Source organism: Panthera onca, chromosome B2 (genome assembly GCF_046562875.1).
Source record: "Panthera onca isolate mPanOnc1 chromosome B2, mPanOnc1 haplotype 2, whole genome shotgun sequence".
Classification (NCBI taxonomy): domain Eukaryota; kingdom Metazoa; phylum Chordata; class Mammalia; order Carnivora; family Felidae; genus Panthera; species Panthera onca.
Genome location: NC_138343.1, coordinates 48,565,259 through 48,583,673, shown reverse-complemented (window position 1 = coordinate 48,583,673; position 18,415 = coordinate 48,565,259). Strand labels below are relative to the sequence as shown.

At 37.8% G+C, this 18,415-nt stretch overlaps 1 long non-coding RNA gene across 1 annotated transcript in view; it reads right to left on the bottom strand.

The window, feature by feature from the left end:
* Positions 1-17,607, bottom strand: part of LOC144616387 (uncharacterized) — a 442,726-nt gene extending 425,119 nt beyond the window's left edge. The window contains exon 1 of the long non-coding RNA XR_013555652.1: positions 17,508-17,607. This is a non-coding gene — a long non-coding RNA (uncharacterized LOC144616387). The remainder of the gene's footprint in view (positions 1-17,507) is intronic.
* Between the last annotated feature and the right edge of the window lie 808 nt (positions 17,608-18,415).

Sequence of the window (18,415 nt, the reverse complement as noted above, 5' to 3'; positions counted from 1 at the left end):
GCATTCCAGGTAGAAGAACAGGTAAACAAAGGGAAGAAGAAGGAAAGTGTTAAGTCTATGAGGTTATGCACAAGTGAGAGCTTATAGTACAATGTAACAGAAAAACAGCACAAAATCTCATGGGACAAAAATGAAGAGTGAATAGAAAGAGAATGTGCCAGAATTCACTTCATTTATATCAGACCTTTGTCATGAGACGTCAACTCACTGATGCCACCTCAAGATGATTTGTAAGAGTTAGGGTGACTAGCACATGGAGAGGTTTCTGGATTCCATATGAGTTGAAATAAAAAGAATAAATTATTGGAGTTCGCATTTTTATGATTACCAAAGAATAAAAGAAATATTAAAATTATTCACAAGGAACTGTCTTAAATGTAGTGATGTGATACATAATGGCTGCCTGTGTGAAGCAAAGCTACCCCTATAAAGGGAATCCTTTTACTTTCTCCCATGTTTATCCCTTCCCTGTACTTCTCTCCTAAATTTTGGTCCTCTGATGGACTCATGGATACCTTCCAGTCCTCCAATATCTTCTCTCAGGAGCATCTCATTCCAGAAAAAGACAAATATCTTATGGTAATTTTTCACTTAAGGGGATAAAATCTTAAGATATAGTAAAACTGTAATGGAGGTGATTGTGGACATGAACCAAGAGCCAATGCTTCACTCCACTAGGGCACTGAGCTTGGCCCACAGTGTGTCCTCTGAAATGGGGATCCTAAAGCCCCTCGATGCTGTTCAGCAGAGTCTCAGGGCTTCATATGTGTAATCTGCTTAGCAGTTAAAATGCATTTGCATGCTCTCTACCTCCTCCCTCCTCCAAGGCTATTTAACATTCACCAACTCAGATATGGTAGCCTTTTGGGGATTTTAACAGAAGAGATCTGAGGGTGAGTCTATGTGTGTATGTTTCTCTGTGTGTCTCCTCCTATGTAATGCTGTGGTCAGCAAATTACATGGAGGCATATAAGTCCACATGCAACTTTCGGCAAAGCATATCATCTGATTTGTGAGCATGTGCATGGATGTCTGGCATTGTTTAAGTATGTGCTTTTTGGATTAAAATTTTTTCTTGTCCTTTTGTTTCTTCCTAAAAAATCACTCTTCAGCTCTTATGGCCTCACATTCTAGAACAGAATACAATCTTCACAGAGATTATCATTAATGTTGGAGACAGCAATAAACAGTATTCCACTGAGACCCAATGTGGAGTCTGTTAATGAACAAAGAGATGAGTTTTATTCTCATGTCATTTTCGAAAATATAGATAATCTCATGCTAGACCAAATAAGCAAGTAAATATTTTGCAGCTCGAATTTTAACCCCTAGCATGAGAGATTGAAGAGGGGAGCATTGAGTCTACAGTGTTTGGCAAACAGTATAGAATAAATTAATGAATGAGGTTTATATTTGCTTTCTGGCTTTTCACAGGTGCTGTCTGCAAGCATACCAGGATACTACTACCAATGTTTTAGTGAAGTCTGGAATGGGCAAAATATGGCACTAACTTCCATTCTGAAGAACATACCTGTCAATCCACACCTTTGACTTCAAGACAGTCAATTAGCCAACATATTCAATGAATGCCTGTTCTGTGTCAGGCTCTGTTTAGGAACTGGAAATACGGAGCTAAGCTATTGCAAGTCTCTTCTCTTAAAGATAGTTTCTATGTAAGACAGTGAGGGACAGCAGGTGGAGTGTATACAACATACACATCAAACATTCAAAACGACAAACCAACACTGAAAATCACTTGCTATTAGGGAATGAGGATTGCAACAGTAGAGATACCACTGCATATACATCAGAATGACTAAAATTTTGAAAAATGACAACACCAATTGCTTGTGAGAATGAGAAGTAACAGGAACTCTCATTCATTACTGGTAGGAACACAACATGGTATAGTCACTTTGGACAGAGGTTTGACAATTTCTTCAGGAGCTAACCAGTCTTATACAGCAACTGCACTCCTAGATATTTATTCCAACTGTTTGGAAAACTTAGGTTTACACAAAACATACACATAAATGTTTATAACAGTTTATTCATAATCACCAAAATCTGGGAGAAATCAAGCCATCCTCCAATAGGTGAAGAGTAAAAAAAATGGTACAACTACACAATGCAATACTGAATGATAAAATGGAATGAGCTAACAAGCCATGCAAAAACATGGATGCCTATCACTGAGTGAAAGAAGCTAGTCTGAAAAAACTGCATTCTGTATAATTTTATTTATATGACATTCTGGAAGAGGCAAAACTCTAGTGGTGATAAAAAGATCAATGGCTCTATAAGTCAAACTATTCTTAAGTAGAAGTTTACTGAAAAAAAAATAACACATACAGATGATGTTTGGGGAAAAGATAATAATTCATTTTTAGACATATTGTATTGGAGGTATCTAAGAAATATCTAGGTGGAGATATGCATTTATTCACTTATTGAATGTCTACTATGTGCCAGGCACTGTTCTGTGCGTTATAAAAAAAAAAAAAAAAAACACCTAAAAACAAAAACAAAACCTGGTTTCATCAAACTTATAATGGAAAAGATAAATGTATAGTAAATAATTGTAAAATGGGCATACTATTACATGTCAGTAATGTCATGAAGAATGGTTATATGAAAGAGTACTAAGATCTGATACATAAAAAAACAATTGGGTTTGTGTATCTAGAACTGAAGATAGGTTTCTAATAAGAAGACAGAGGTCATGCCTGAGCCTATAAAAGCCCATACAACTCTGGTTATTCTATTTGGGTCCTTTTCATGAGGATTTGAACAGGTCAGTGGTATCATAAAACATATTAGAATCCATTTCTTCTTTGGAAGGAATAAAAGTTCAAGTAACTTGGCTCTGGAACGACCCTGGATGTTGGCAATCAAGGCTGAGTATTTAGAACTCTAAATGAAAACAGAAGGGGAGACCATTGAGAAAGAAACCAGGAGTTGAGGTGGTATATTCTAAATGGCTATGAACACAATGATTTGAGGAGCTAATAAAAATATATGGCCCCTCCACTACCCCCCCCCCCCGCCAAAAATTCAGATTAAGTATATGAGGGCTGGATTTCTTCCAGATGATTCTAAGGTCTAGTGCTTGGTTAAGCACTAAGTTGAGAGGATGAAGATACAGGTAAGGTAATGCAGATACAACTAGCACAACCAGGGTCACAAGAATGAAGAGAGAAGATATGAAAGATAAGATTAACTGGCACAAAATAATTTACAACACAAAGACAGAGAAAATGAGAGGTGTTGGGCCTAGCTGAGATAATTGGGAGAGGACCCATGTAGGCAGAGAGTCCAGGGTACTCTTTTAAGGATACTGTAAATATATCTGAACAGAAGGCATAACTGGTACACTAGGATGGGAATGTAGAGTATCAGAGGTCCTGGTAGGCATCAGTAGATAAAAGGCAGCAGTTTTTGGCTGGGGCAATTATTTGGGCAGCCCTTCCAGGGATGTGGAAGAGGCCACAAACCATATCATGCTAGCCCTTAGCAATTGTGAGGGGCCTGAAACCTTCTCAAGCCTGAGATTTGGAGGTAGAGAGTGTACTAATCAGAGTTTTTGTTAGAAGCAACAGAAATCAAATCTGGTAATTTTAGGTGGAAATACATTCACTAAACAGATGCGGGGTGCCTCTCATGGAGTGTGGACACCAATGTGGGTAAAAGAAACCATTTGGCTCCAAGAGACTATATAGAGGAGGCTGATCCTACACACTCATAATTTTCTGTATTTCCTACAAGAGTTGTTGTAAGTAGGAAGCAACAAGCCAGCTGATGAAAATGTCATGGGCAATCAGAGCCAATTTAGACATTGAGTGACTTGGTCCTGCTCACATGAGAATTTACCTCAGAACTTAGGCTGGGATGAGCCTACATGTGGCACTGTGATTTTGTCCCATCTTCACCCACAAGGGGAAAGAGGAAATGTGAAGTTTCAGAATGTTGTGAGGCCTGATCAAGTTACAGCAAGGCCTTCAAAGCTAGGGTGTCAATTAAAATAAAAGATTATTATAAGAAGAATTCAAGAACTTAAGAAAGCTGATATTGAGCCAACCCTGGCCATATCTTTGTGATGAATTCAGCTATCATTTTGATTCAGTGATATCCCACTCAGAATACTCAACAATTAATTACTTAACCCTCAAAATGACCTACTACCATCTGTAGGTTGTAGTGAACTCTGTAAGTTCAGTTCACTTAGTATTTACATTTTATGCTTTGTCTTATCATCTATATTATACTTCCCTAAAGGTAAAGACTACTTAAGTCTGCCATTGTATGTCTCCACTCCCAAGTGCCCTGCAAAATATTAAATTCATAGTAAGCACCCAGTAATTATTGTAAAAAATAACAATGAATTTGGAGGGAGATAGAGAGGGAAGGAAGGAGGAAGGGATGGATGGATGGATGGATGGATAGGCAAATATATTCCACAGAACCCCTGCATTTCTTAAGGGATAATAGGGTCAATATCAAAGCAGTTTATGAACAATCATTTTCTCCAGTTAGAGTCCACATGTTTTGAAGACTATAGCCCAACCTTCTCCAACACATTTGAGATCATATTCCTATAGGTAGCTCAAAGGAAAACTAGATTTTTTTATTATAGCTGTTATTAGTTGAATTCTGTCCTTCCCAAAAAGGTGTGTTGAAGTCCTAAACTCTGGTACCTCAAAAGGTGATGTTACTTGTAAATAGTTTCTTTACAGAGGTAATCAAATTAAATGAGATCTATAGGGTGAGCCCAAATTCAATATGATTGGTATCCTTATAAAAAAGGGGGAAATTTGGATACAGACCAATGAAGGGACACAAGGGAAAGACAGCCAACTACAAGACAAGAAACATCTGAGGCTACCAGAACTTAGGAGAAAGGCATGGAACAGATCCTTCCCTACCACCTTGAAAGGGAACATGTCTCTGCCAACACCTAGACTTTAGACTTCTGGCCTCCAGAACTAAAAGAATAAATTTCTGTTTTTAAACCATTCAGTTTGTGGCACTTTGTTATGGCAGCCCTAGCAAATGAATACAGTAATGAAGAAGTTATTTTTGGTGGGGGAGGTGAATGTCTGAATACACTTGTATGCCTGTTTTCCTTACTATGGGAAATACTTTTGATCATTTTATTCCTATTCTTTTTATAGAAAACTAATGACAATAATCCTAGAAGCTTTTTGACAAGCTTACAAGGCATAGAGCTCACTGGAGCTAAGGAAAGAAAATCGAAGACACCAAGTATATAACTCTTCCAAGGCACTTTGCTGTCAAGAGGAAAAAAGGGGGGTTAGTGGAAGTCAAAAAGATGGGAAAAACCTACGTGCTAATAAGGATGCCCAGTAGACAAAAATAAAAAAATTGGGTGGGTGACATCGTTGCACTGGTAAAATGGATTAGAACCCAGTGCAAGGGTGATATACTAGCCTGCATACATGTAGTAATAGCTTTTTTTCTCTCTCTTCTCCATACTTCTGAAACATTATTTAAAAAAAAAAATGACAAAAATCCTATATTAAAACTTTACCTTGCCAAAGAGAGGAATTAGGGGGTGATTAATCTTATTATAAAAGAACCTTTTAAATAGCAAGCTCCCTTAGTGCCTTTAAAGGATTTTTAATATTGAATTTGCACTCCACTTTTTAAGGAGTAAGACTATTGCATAACACTGGGTACATCTGTATACAATTATACAGCAGAGAAGTAAAGAGACATGTGGCTCCATGGTTGTGCCTATAGTTTAGTAATTTAAGGTATAATATAGGGCATTCCCCCACAGACTTAGAATTTAATAATTTGGGAGATTGTTTTGTTTAATTTCATCCTGGCAGGATTATGGGGTGGAGTTTGCTGACATGTTAGAATATTTTTCACCTGAGTTGATGTCACAGCTGTCTGAGGATATTTTGGGGTTTTTTTTTCATAAATTAATAAGCTCAAATGTAATTTTTGGTCTCCTTCACTGCCTCTGTGCTTTTATATATTCTGCACAAGCGCCTCAATGTTCCATTCTATTTTAACTATAAAATATATTAATGCATTAAAGGGAGGTGGTAACGTTTATCATAAAGTTATAGTTTTTCCACTTTGCTTTCCAAACCCATTTAAGTTAGCAGCACAAAGCATAGATCCTTTATAATGCTTATGTTCATAGCAAGAGCATATAAATATTCCATCCACCAAACCGGTTCATAAAGAAAACGTTATAGGAAGGGGTATTTTAGGTAACATCAGTACATATGTGTAAACCCCATATAACTCAGGCCATAAATTCACAGGATCTCAAACACTTTGTGCTGAGAAGTTCATACAAACTTCTTAATGAGAACAGAAGAAAAGCACCTGCTGGCAACCCCTCCTCTGTAATGATTATATTGGTGGAGTTCCTGCTTTCCTTACAAGGAAATGGAGCCTAATTAAATTATAGCTCTATCTGATACTAAGGAAAAGTGAACAGTGAAAAACTGAGCCAGTCGTCCAAATCTTTATGCTCCAATATGGCAGCCATAACACAAATGTGGCTACTGAACCTTTTATTGAGATGTGATTTCAATGTAAAATAGGCACCCAATTCCCAAGACACAGGATGAAAACTACCTCATTAATACTTTCACATTGATTACATGCTGCCATGATATTTTGGATATACTGAATTAAATAAAACATATTATTGAAACTAATTTCATCTGTTTCCTTTTACACTTTTAAATGGAGCTTTAGGAAAATTTAAAATTACATATGTGGCTTGCAATTATATCTACAGGATAATGCTCCTTTCGATGTTTCCAAATGTTACATACTTCGTAATCCATAGTGGACTTAATTGCTGGTTACTTATCTACATATAAATGTTTACTATTATTATGATTAAGATCACAGATTATGAAACCAGAGTGCCTGCCTCCACATTCTGACTCTGCTTAATAGTAATTTACTTCTTTGCTGAGCCTTAGTTTTCTTGGCTGGAAAATGAGGATGATAGGAGCACCTACCTCATATAATTTATTATGAGTTAATTATTCTAATTCACATAATGATTTTAGCAGAGTGCCAGCCTTGTGTAGCATTCAAAAGCTGACGGACATCTTTTGTTCAGCCAGTGCAGCATTTAAAAAAAAAATGAACTGGATTGCCTATAGATGAGGCACATTGTTTCCAGTTTAGCCACTGGCCCTGCCATTTTCCATTGTCTATATACTACTTGAGTTGATTGTACTTGTCCTGGGGACATCTAAACTGGTGAAAGTGCCATGGAATTGCTCAAAACAGCCCCTTTTATCACCAGAAACTTCAGACTGGTTAGGGATTCTAACCAAATGCAATTGGTTCAGTTTACTGTTTCTTTGTTAATTAATTAACTTACTATTTTCAAAATGTGCCTCTTTCATTGAGGTTCCCAGGCACAACACAGGGATTTAAGTTGCTAGCATTAAATTACATTATGATAGCCCCAAGACATCTGAAGTATCCCCCACCAAACACACTAACATTGGGACTTACAGCAGGCTTGAGAGGTAAACCAAGTAAAGTTCTTCCAGGCCAAAAGAAGAAGGGAGAAAGCTTGCATGCTAAGATATTCTAGAACATTAATTCAGAAGGCTAGGGAGTCTCTTTTTATGAACAGTTGATAACTGAGGCAATTACATAGTTAATTAAAATATCCAGATAGTTTATAGCATGTTGCTGTGGAGTTGGAGATCTGACAATGTTATTACCTCATTTTTGCTTTCTCTTCCTTTATCCTCATCATGAATGCTTGGGAGCACAACTCTTCATACAGACTTTGTCCCTTAATCCTCCTAAATACTGAGCTCCATTAAAAGGTCTCTTACGACTTCCCTAGTGTAGACTCACTGCTGCAGCCACGCTGGTCTCCCAATTGCTCCTCCAAGTATCCAAGTTTGCTCTCACCTCCAGGCTTTGTACATACAGTCTCTTCGGCCTTGAATGCTCTTCCCTACATATACCACCTAACTCCTGGCTAGCCCTTGGCCTTTGACCATTTTGCCTAAAACTGTAATCCTAGTCCCTCTTTCTCTCAACTTTAGTTTTCACATAGTAGTTATTGCTGTCATTCTATACATTTTACATATTTTTTTCTTTTTTTCTCATTTGTATTTCCTGCTAGAACGTAAGTGCCATAAAATCAAGGAATTCTGTCCATTATCATCTTCTTAGAACTTATAAAAATTAAAAAATATATAATAAGTAATGACAACTGTTAAGAATAAAATAACGTAGGGCATGGAAACAGGAGGTACAAGTAATGGATTGGATGTGTGACCAGAGAGGACCTCACTGAGAAGGTGCATTTGAGGAAAGATCTGAAGGAGGTCAGAGGATATTCAGGGACAAGCATCCAGAGGAAAGATCCATAGAGAGGCAGGTCTGACTGACATGGTAGAGTCCACATACATGGCACACTGTAATTCCTCAATAAGTATTTGTTGAATGAATGAATATTTCTAAAGTACATCACAAAAAAAAAGCCCATGTTCATGAATCAGAAGACTTAACATTGTTAAAATGATAATATTCCCCAAACTGACCTGCAGATTCAATACAATCCATGTCAGAATCCCATTTGATTTCTTTTAAAAACAGCTAAGTTTTAAATTCATCTGAAATTGCAAGAGACCCACAATAGCCAAACAGTCTTGAAAAAGGAGAGCAAAACAGGAAGACTCACACTTCCTGGTTTCAAAACTTACCACAAAGCAACAGTAATCAAGACAGTGTAGGACATATAAATCAATGAAATAGAATTGAAAGTCCAGAAATAAATATATACATTTGTGGATTAACTGTTCTTTGACAAAAGTTGTGGGATTTTGTATTGGGGGCACAATAGCCTTTTCAACAAATGAAGCTGGCACAACTGGAGAGCCACATGCAGAATTAATGCGGACCCTTACCTTACACTATATACAACATTTAACTCAAAATGGATCAAAGACTAAAAACTATAAAATCTCAGAAGAAAATTTAGCACCATCAAGAAAGTGAGTAGAAAACCCACAGAATGGGAGAAAATATTTACAAGTTGTATATCTGAAAAAGGAACTTATATCCAGATTATTAAAAGACAATCCAGTTACAAAATGGACAAAGAATATGAACAGACATTTCTTTAAGAAGGATATACCAATAGCCAATAAACACATGAAATAATGCTTGAAATCATTAGCCATTAGGGAAAAGTAAATCAAAACTACAATGACATACCACTTCACAGCCACTGGGTTGGCTAGAATCAAAAAGCCAGATAACAACTATTGGGGAGGATGTGGACAAGTTGGAATTCTCATATACTACAGGTGGGAATGTAAAATGATTACACTACTTTGGAAAAACATCCTGGCAGTTCCTCAAAAGATTGAACATGAAGTTACCACATGACCCAGAAATTCTACTCCTGGATATATATCTAAAGAAAATTAAGACATATGCCCACACAGAAACTTATACACAAATGTTTATAGCACCATTATTTATAATAGCCCTAATGCAGAAACAACCCAACTGATCATCCATCAGTTGATGTAAGGATTAAGAAATATGGTATGACCATTCAATGGAATACTATTTGGCTCTAAAAAGAATGAAGTACTGACATATGCTACAATACAGATAAACTTTGAAAACATTATGCTAAGTGAAAGGAGCTAGTTGTAAAAAATCGCATATTATATGATTCCATTCATGAAACATCCAGAACAGGGAAAGTTATATAGACAGAAAACAGGTTAGTGGTTGCCCAGGGCTGGGTGGGGGGAGGGGGTGTAAGTGTGGGGAGTGACAATGAAAGTGTACCAGGTTACTTTTGAAAGTGATTAAAATGTTCTAAAATCGACTACAATGATGTTTGCACATATCTGTGAATATACTAAAAAACAATGAACGTATACTTTAAATGGGTGAATTGTATGTATGTAAACTATTTCTGAATAAAGCTGTTTTTGTTTTTTTTAATTTTTATTTTTTAAGTTTATTTATTCTGAAAGAAGAGACAGTGCAAGCAAGGGAGGGGCAGAGAGAGAGAGGGAGAATCCCAAGCAGGCTCAGCACTGTCAGCTCAGAGCCTGATGCAGGGCTCGAACCCATAGAATGTGAGATCATGACTTGAGCTGAAACCAAGAGTCAGACACTAGTTGACTGAGCCACCCAGGTACTCCTCAATGAAGCTGTTTTTAAAATTATATCACAAATGGACTCATCAAAAATCCTTACAGTAACAAATATATTTCTATGTGAAAGATCAACCTTCAATCCAACTCCACATTTTAAGTCTATAGCATGATTATATAAAACATGATTCTAATTTCTATCTTACATCCTTCGATCTCTCCTCTAGCTCTTCCTAATGAACATCTCATCTCTTTTTATAGCAAGAAAGCTGTAAAAGTTCTGTGTGATGCCTGCCAAAGTTCTCTGAGTGACAGAGTTCAAGGGTTCAGATTTCTTCACAAGTGACAGGTTCACACTAAATATATGTTGAATGAATCTAGGTTAATTTCCTATATTTTTATCAGCAGTGCAGTACATAGGACAGTAGATGCTTATACATGGAAAAAGCAAGTCCATAGTCAAAAGGAGACAGAATGATTTTATTTTGCTGCTTCAGTCAGAATTACTCACTTAAAAATAATAAAAAAATGTTTCTCGGGGTAAAAAAATGATAAACACAGCTAATGCTGAATGAAATGATTAATGATGTTCCTTTGAATAGAAACACAGAGACTGCCACAAAGATGAACTTCCAAGATATATTTATTGTGTCAAAATGTACAAAGGTAGTATTATTCGTTTTGTTTAGTATGTATATTCAGTTAGAATGACATTGCCCAATTGATCAATTTGTTAACCAGAAACTCAGTTTAAGAGGACAGTGCCAACATGTTGTCTCCTTGAAGACTCCTTTGTTTCTCTGTCTGCACAGCTGATGCCCATCAAATGCACCACCCAGGCATTCTTTTGCAAATTTAAATGGGATAGCACATTTGACCTTAAAGACTCACAATGTCTCGTATTTCTTGGTGTTACTCATGTCTAAGCCCACTGCTGTCTGGTTCTAGGATAGGATATCATTGAGTTTCTGCTTGACTTATGACTTAGTCTCAATTCTACACATAAGTTTAGAAAGCTCGGACTTCTAAAGTGAGGGGAAGAGAAGACATTCCTTTATTTTTTTTTATGTCACTGTATGAGAAAGATAAAGTGTTCAATAAACTCATCTTTAGACTTCTTTACATGTGATTTCAAAAAAATATATATTTTTCAAAGCTATTGCAGAATGGTTCATCTATGTTGTGGGGGGTAGCTGAGGTCAGGGTAAGGGTGATTATGCTAAGACTTGTTTTGGTCACAAATTGTGACAACTGAGTTTGTTATATAGACAAATCCATTAACTTTTATTGACTATGCTTGCTATGTAGGCTAGCACATGAGCTGGAATCCTAACATTTTAACTTGGTAGCTATGTAATATTAAGCAAATGACTCAAGCTCTCTGAGCTCAGGGTACTCCTCTGTAAAATGAGAGTAGTAGTTGTACAGACTTCTTTGAGATGTAATGGAGAGTTAAGTGGATTAATTCATATAAAGCAACTTATATGAGCTAATTCACACAAATTTTGCTCTCAAACAACTTAAATTCAAATAAGAAAGAGAGAAAGCCAGACATAATTATAAACTTAAACCACAATCTTACAAATCTACAGCCTTTAACTACAACTCATCTAAACTTTTCCTTAAAAGACAAAGCATCAAACTCAGAAAAGATTTTTTAAAAATTCAATTATATAAAATAGAAAATTTTGTGCATGGCTAAAACTTCCACAAATAAAGCCAAAAGAAAAAAAAAAATACTAACTGGGAAAATACTTATAACACATACTTCTCCAAAAGGCAAGGGACTTACATAAATAAATAATAAATATGGCAATAACCCAACAGAAAACAAGAGACAAAATGCATTAACAGAGAATTCACACACAAAAAAGAACTACAAATGGCTCTTAAACATATGAAACTATGCTCAAAGTCACTCCTAACCAGGGAAATGCAAATTCAAACTACACCTCTCAAGGAGGAGGTGAGTTTATGTGAACACTACTTGTACACAGGGCTGGTGAGCATAATTTAGTCCAACTTCTATGGAGGGAAGTTTGGCAATATCTTTAAAAAGTCATAAATGAATACACCACGTGACCCAGAAATTCCACTCTGAGGAATTTATGCTGCAGATATGTGCGATATAATCTAGAATGATCAACATGAAAAGTTTTTAATTATATCATTCCTTGCAACACCAAAATACTAGGGGGGGTCCTAAATAAGATATGGTTAATATATTAGGGAACAGCCAGCCATATACTGCAATATTGTGAGGTGTAAAAAATGAGAGACCTCTTCATGTACTAAAATTGAAATGATCTACAGGATTAAAAACTAATGATAGTAATGGTAACAATAGCTTGCAACACTGGATGATTACAATGTGACAGAAATTGTGCTGTGTTACATGCATGGTGACTCATCCACAACAACCCTGTAAGATACAAAGGATCTCATTTCCCACAACAGAGAGGTTAACAAACTTGTCTGAGATCACTCAGTTATTATTTGACACAGCCAAAATTTGAAGTCAGGCAGTCTAGCTCCAGTCTTTGCTTTTAAAAGAAGTTTATTACACTGCTTTTCCAACAACAACCAAAAAAGCAAGGTGCAGAATAATATGATCTTCTACTGTTCATATATTTTAAATGCATAAAAATGACATTAGATGCACACACACATACACATATGACAAATAAATAGCATGCACATATTTCCTTACTTATTATATAAACTATTACTGGAAAGACTTATGAAAAACTGGTATTGTCTGAGGAGGGAAACCAAGTGCTGAGAAGACAGAAGAGCAGCGGGTCAGGGTGGGGGGAATTTTCATTGTATACCCTTTTATGCCATTTTCATTTTGAAAGATTTTGAGAAAATAATACAATTTAAAACAGCTTTCCTTTTACTTAACTCTGTGATATGGTATAGCCTACCTAGCACCTCTTTTAGCCTAGTTTTAACGTACTTCACCTTAAGAGACAGTTTTGGATGGGGCCTTTACTTCACTCTTTAGCATAAAGTTGCACATACAAAGTAGGATTTGTCCATAATGGGCAGGGGGTGAGGGCACTGTCTTCTGGAGATGTGGAGAAGAGACAATGTCTAGAATTGGGGAAACAGTGCTGTCTGAATGTGTCCTTTCCTGAGACAAAGCTCCAACCAGCTTGTCCTAACTCAGCAAGCCTTCTGAGACAGGTCTGTGTCTAGAAAGGCACTGAGCTCAGAGGACTTAAGATAGTGTGCCCTTCTATCCTAATACTCTTTCTAAGCCATCACACCAACCCTAAATGTCCACTTTTCTAACCCCTTCCAAGAATTTACCACCCAGCAGTATATGACACATAAAGTACATGAGCTGAATTCATTACATCTAGGGACAAGAAGGGCATCTCAGATCATGAATAGACAGAATGGGACCACTCTGAGCTCAAGATTTCACTATTACTATCCAAACGCTGGTTGGAATCATTAAAACAAAATTCAATTAACCTAAGATTTTCAAATAGCAGTTATTGAGCATCTACTATTTTGTCTCACACTACAAGAATGATGATCACATTTTCCAAAGTAAATCAGATCAGGTGGCTTGATATTTGGTTGGCTTGTTTCTTTTTAACTGAGTAAAATCATTTATTTGAAAAGGCATAAAATTCAGTTCCATGCATTCATGCATTCATTCATTCAAATATATTTACTGATTGCCCAATATATGCCAAGTGCGGTTCTGTGGTTGATCAGGTCAGAGTCTCTGCCCTAGGGAATTCACATTTTAACAGAGAAGATAATCGACAGTGAAGGAGAGTCATGGGTTGGGGAGACACTGCTTGTGTCCAGTGGTCAGAGGCAGCTTCTCTAAGGAGAAGACATTTGAGCAGGCACCTGAATGAAGTGGTGGATGAAGACATGAGGGAACAGCAAGCAAAGGCCTAAGTGTGAAATCAGTTTGATGCACTCAGGTACCAGCAAGAAGGCATACAGGTGGGGTGTGGAGGCCAGGACAAAGATAAGTTAAAAGGGGAGGGCAGGGAGCAGATTTGGAAGGATTTGAGAAGCCAAACATTCCAAATACAATCAGAAATCACTGAAGGTTTTGAGCAGGAAATCGATTTACATTTCTGAAGATCATTCTGGTAATAGGCCACAAGCAGGCAAAAATGGAAGGGGAGATGCAGAAGGAGGCAAGAAACGATGAGGGCCTGGACTCAGGTGAGAGCAGATGTCGGAATAAACACCACCAGATCAGGAATGTGTCAAAGGTAAACTCTCTTGGGAATGTGCAGTGAAGTGTGAGTAGAAGCTGGCAATCAAAGACGACGGTTCTGTTTTTGACCTGAGCACGTGAATGAATTTTGGTACCCTTTTACTGAGATCAGTGAGTTTAGGTGGAAAGCAGGTTGGGACAGTGGGGTTACAACAGAGTTCTGTATTGGGCACGATAACCAAAGACGTAGGTAGAGTAATTAAGCAGGCAGTTAAATAGAAAACTCTGGAGCTTAAGGGGCAGACAGGGCTACGAGGTAAATTATGGATTATATGTCACATTGCCTCTATTGCAAAGAATAGTTACATAAAATCAGCATGACCCTTGAAAAAAATTAAGAAAGTACCACTATAGCACAATGAATCAGACTTCAAGCACATAGAAGGCCAGAAGTGGTGATGTGCCCACCTTTGTGATTGCAGAAAATTTTGTTAATGAGTAACTAAAATCACCCAGGCTAAGAGTAAAATTTCTGAAATAGTATTACCAGTTATGAGCTACGGAATTTTGTTATTTAAAATCGCTATGCTTCAAATTTTCATCTGTAAATATAGTATGTGATAAATGTATATGACTTTTTACATGGGCCAGTTCTTGTGCCAGACTCAGAGGCAAATAGTGGTGCACAAAGCCAGTGTGGTCCCTGCCTCAGAGAGCTTACAGTCTAACGGGTTGAAATGAAAACCATAGTGCTTTTTCCCCTGAATAGGGTGAGGATTAGATGAAATGATGTGTTTAAGAGTTTAGCACTGTGCTGGCACTAAGGAAGTGCTTTGTACCTATTAGTTTTTGTGGCTGTAGTTTGTTATTATTATTACGAATAAATCATAAGTAATATCCAGCCTGTGTGTTGAGAATTAGCAACAAATGTACCGACTTTGAATTTAGTAAGACAATGAAAATATAAAATGTGAAATATTCAACTAATTTAGTAATTGGGAAAACACAAATTGAAAAAAAAAGAAATACATTTTTTTTTCTCTTACCAGTATTTCCTTTTTGGGGCATCCTCTGTGGAGGAGAGGGAATAGTCACTTTTATCCACTGATCGTTGGTGTATGCATTGTTACAACTTTTCTGGAGGGCAGAGGTATATTTATTTTTTAATAGGTAATTCATGTGTGTATGATTTGAAATGTGCATTCTTTTTGATGGAGTACTTCCATTTCTAAGATCATTTCCTTAAGAAATAATTAGAATATATCCTGAGGATAAATATGGGACATCACATACCCCATGTATTGTAAGCTCCATGCGGAGAAAGACTTTGCCTGATCTGTCCAGAGTTGGATCCCCAGTGTCTACCACAGCAGCTGGCACACAGTAGACACTCACTAATATTTTTTTAGGAGCACCTGGATGGTTCAGCTGGTTAAGTGTTTCACTCTTAGTTTTGGCTCAGGTCATGATCTCACAGTTCATGGGTTCAAGCGCCACATTGGGCTCTGTGCTGGCGGCAAAGAGCCTGCTTGGGATTCTCTCTCTCCTCCCCTCTCTCTGCCCCTCCTCCACTCATGCTGTCTCTGTCTCTCTCAAAATAAATAAACTTAAAAAAATTTTTAAGAAAAAAATAATAATGGTACTTACTTAGTGAATGAATGAACACATTAGCAAGTAAGCAAAGGCTTATATACAAGGATGTTCACTTCAGTGTTTTTATAATTGTGATCAAAGGAAATCCTCAATGTCCATTTGCAAAAAAATGTTTAAAGCTGTCTATTCCACTTAAAGAGGAATTCTGTGTTCCTTCCCATCATCTATGAAGCTCATATGACCTGACTCCAAGACCATGCTCAATTCTCCTAACCCACTCTTTTCTTCTTAATTCCATTCCAAATACAGTGTCCTCCTTGCTGTTTCTCAAGGCATACATGATCTCACCTCAAAGCCTTACAATTTGCCATTTCCTCTGCCTTTTGATATGGACACCGATTTCCCATGTCTCAGCTCAATATCAACTGCAGCAGAGGCCTGGCCATCCCACTAAAACAGCAATCCCAACCCCTTCACGCTGCCCCCTTACTTTGCTAGATGTTTTTCTTTACTCCTAGAGCACTCCCTGAAACCCGTGAAAGAATGATATAATGTCTAAAAACAAATAATAACAAGGCTTTGCTACTCATAATATGAGCATACACCAAAATGCCAGAGAAGCATGTTATCTCTTAGTGAGGCTGTTAACTTATGTCTCCATGTAAACTCACCTGGGAGTAGAGACAGGCCTTTCAGGTTAAAAAAGAAATGGCTAGGACCCAATGATGTGTGGGTATTTGGCCTGCAGAAGCACTCAGTTTTGTATCTTTTTTAAGCCACAGACTCAGGAAACTAAATGACAGAACCTACCCCTTTTTTTAATTCTGAAAGACAGCTCCATAGATAAACACACAGAACCCCACATAAAAATAACCTGTATATTAAAAACAATAAATGCATATTAACTAAACATACCTAGAAACAATCAAAAACATGAGGAAATTAATATTTGATAGGAAACAGGATATATGGAGCCACCACTGAACATGGTTTCTAGATAAGCACCAGCAAGACCTCAAGCCAAATGGGCTTCATTTACACCATTTACCTTTTTCTTCAATTAAGAGGAGGGAGGTGATTTAAAATATGAATCCCAGGCAATCCTTTTCTTCATAAGTATTAAAATGCCAGCAGTGTTGGCATACTTAAGGCTGAACTAAAACATAAATGGTTTGTAAGTTGTAGTTCTTCCAGCTGGAACACCTCGATGACCCTTATCAGGTCAGAAGAGCATCCTTGCAGAAAAATGGGTCCAAAGCACTATAGTAATGTCCCCAGTATAAATAGAAAGTCAAGTTCACCACAGAGCTTCTGTATCATTCTCTTAAAGAAAAGTAAGTATGTTCCTGTAAGCCCTAAGCTCACAGGCAATCATACAGCCAATGCTAAATAACCCAGTCTTCAAGGGATGTAATCATATGGTTAAACTTTTCTTTTTTTTTTTTTTCCTGATTGCTTTTACATTCAAATTAAATGAAAATCCCACTTGGGAGCTCCAGCCAAAGGTTCCCACCTTGAAGGCTTTTTAAAAGAACTTAAAAGAGACCTTGAGTCACAGCCTTATTCCTTACCCTAGGCAAGCTCCAACTGGGGTCAGAGGAGGTGACCTGTGGGCTTCCCACCCGCGTGGCCTTCAGCTCTCGGAGGACAGGCGGTAAGTAATGACGCGTGGCAAACAGCGCACGCACACAGGCGTGTGCACCACCCCCCAACACACACACAATTCTTGTGAGCTGCTATTTGCATCCTCCCCTCCTCTTCTGAAGTTCAAACTATTTTAGGTTTTTGCAGAGAGAACCACCTCCTTCTCATGAGTAGGAGAAAGTACTGGAACACTTGGAAGACCAGAGAAAAGGACTCCCAGACCCAAGCAACAGCTAAAGAATAGGGAAAAGACTGGGATTAATTGGAACTGGGGTCGTTCCCTTAATAAGGTATACTGCTTTCGTTATGATAATAAGACATTCCGGGAAGTAAGTTGCGAGGCAGAGAAAAGGAAAGAAACTCTCTGTCTCTGTCCCTGTCTCTGTCTCTCTCTCTGTCTCTGTCTCTGTCTCTGTCTCTCGCCCTCTCCCTCTTCTGAAGGAAGCAGCAGCGTCTCCTTGCAGAACGACAACCCTGAGGATACAGCAGTTGTCTTCAAATCTGTGACCATAAAAAATCATTATCTCTGTGAAATACAGCAATTTGGGAGATAATCAAACGGTGACCAGGGGGCAGAGCTGCCAATCTGAAGGATTATGCTCCCGCGCGCCCGCCTGCGCCTGACCTTCCTGGGAGCCAGCTGTCGGCGCGGCGAAGACGCCCCATCCACTTCGGGCACATTCATTAGGCTGCCTTCGGTGCATGAGCCATTTGCATAACACCCCGGCTTTCTTAATTAGTACTTCATTTCTCCCTTGACTTATTTTGTGGCTAAGTTCACTGCCCCCCCCCACCACCACCACCTTGATCCTCTTTTCCCTTGCTGAAATATATG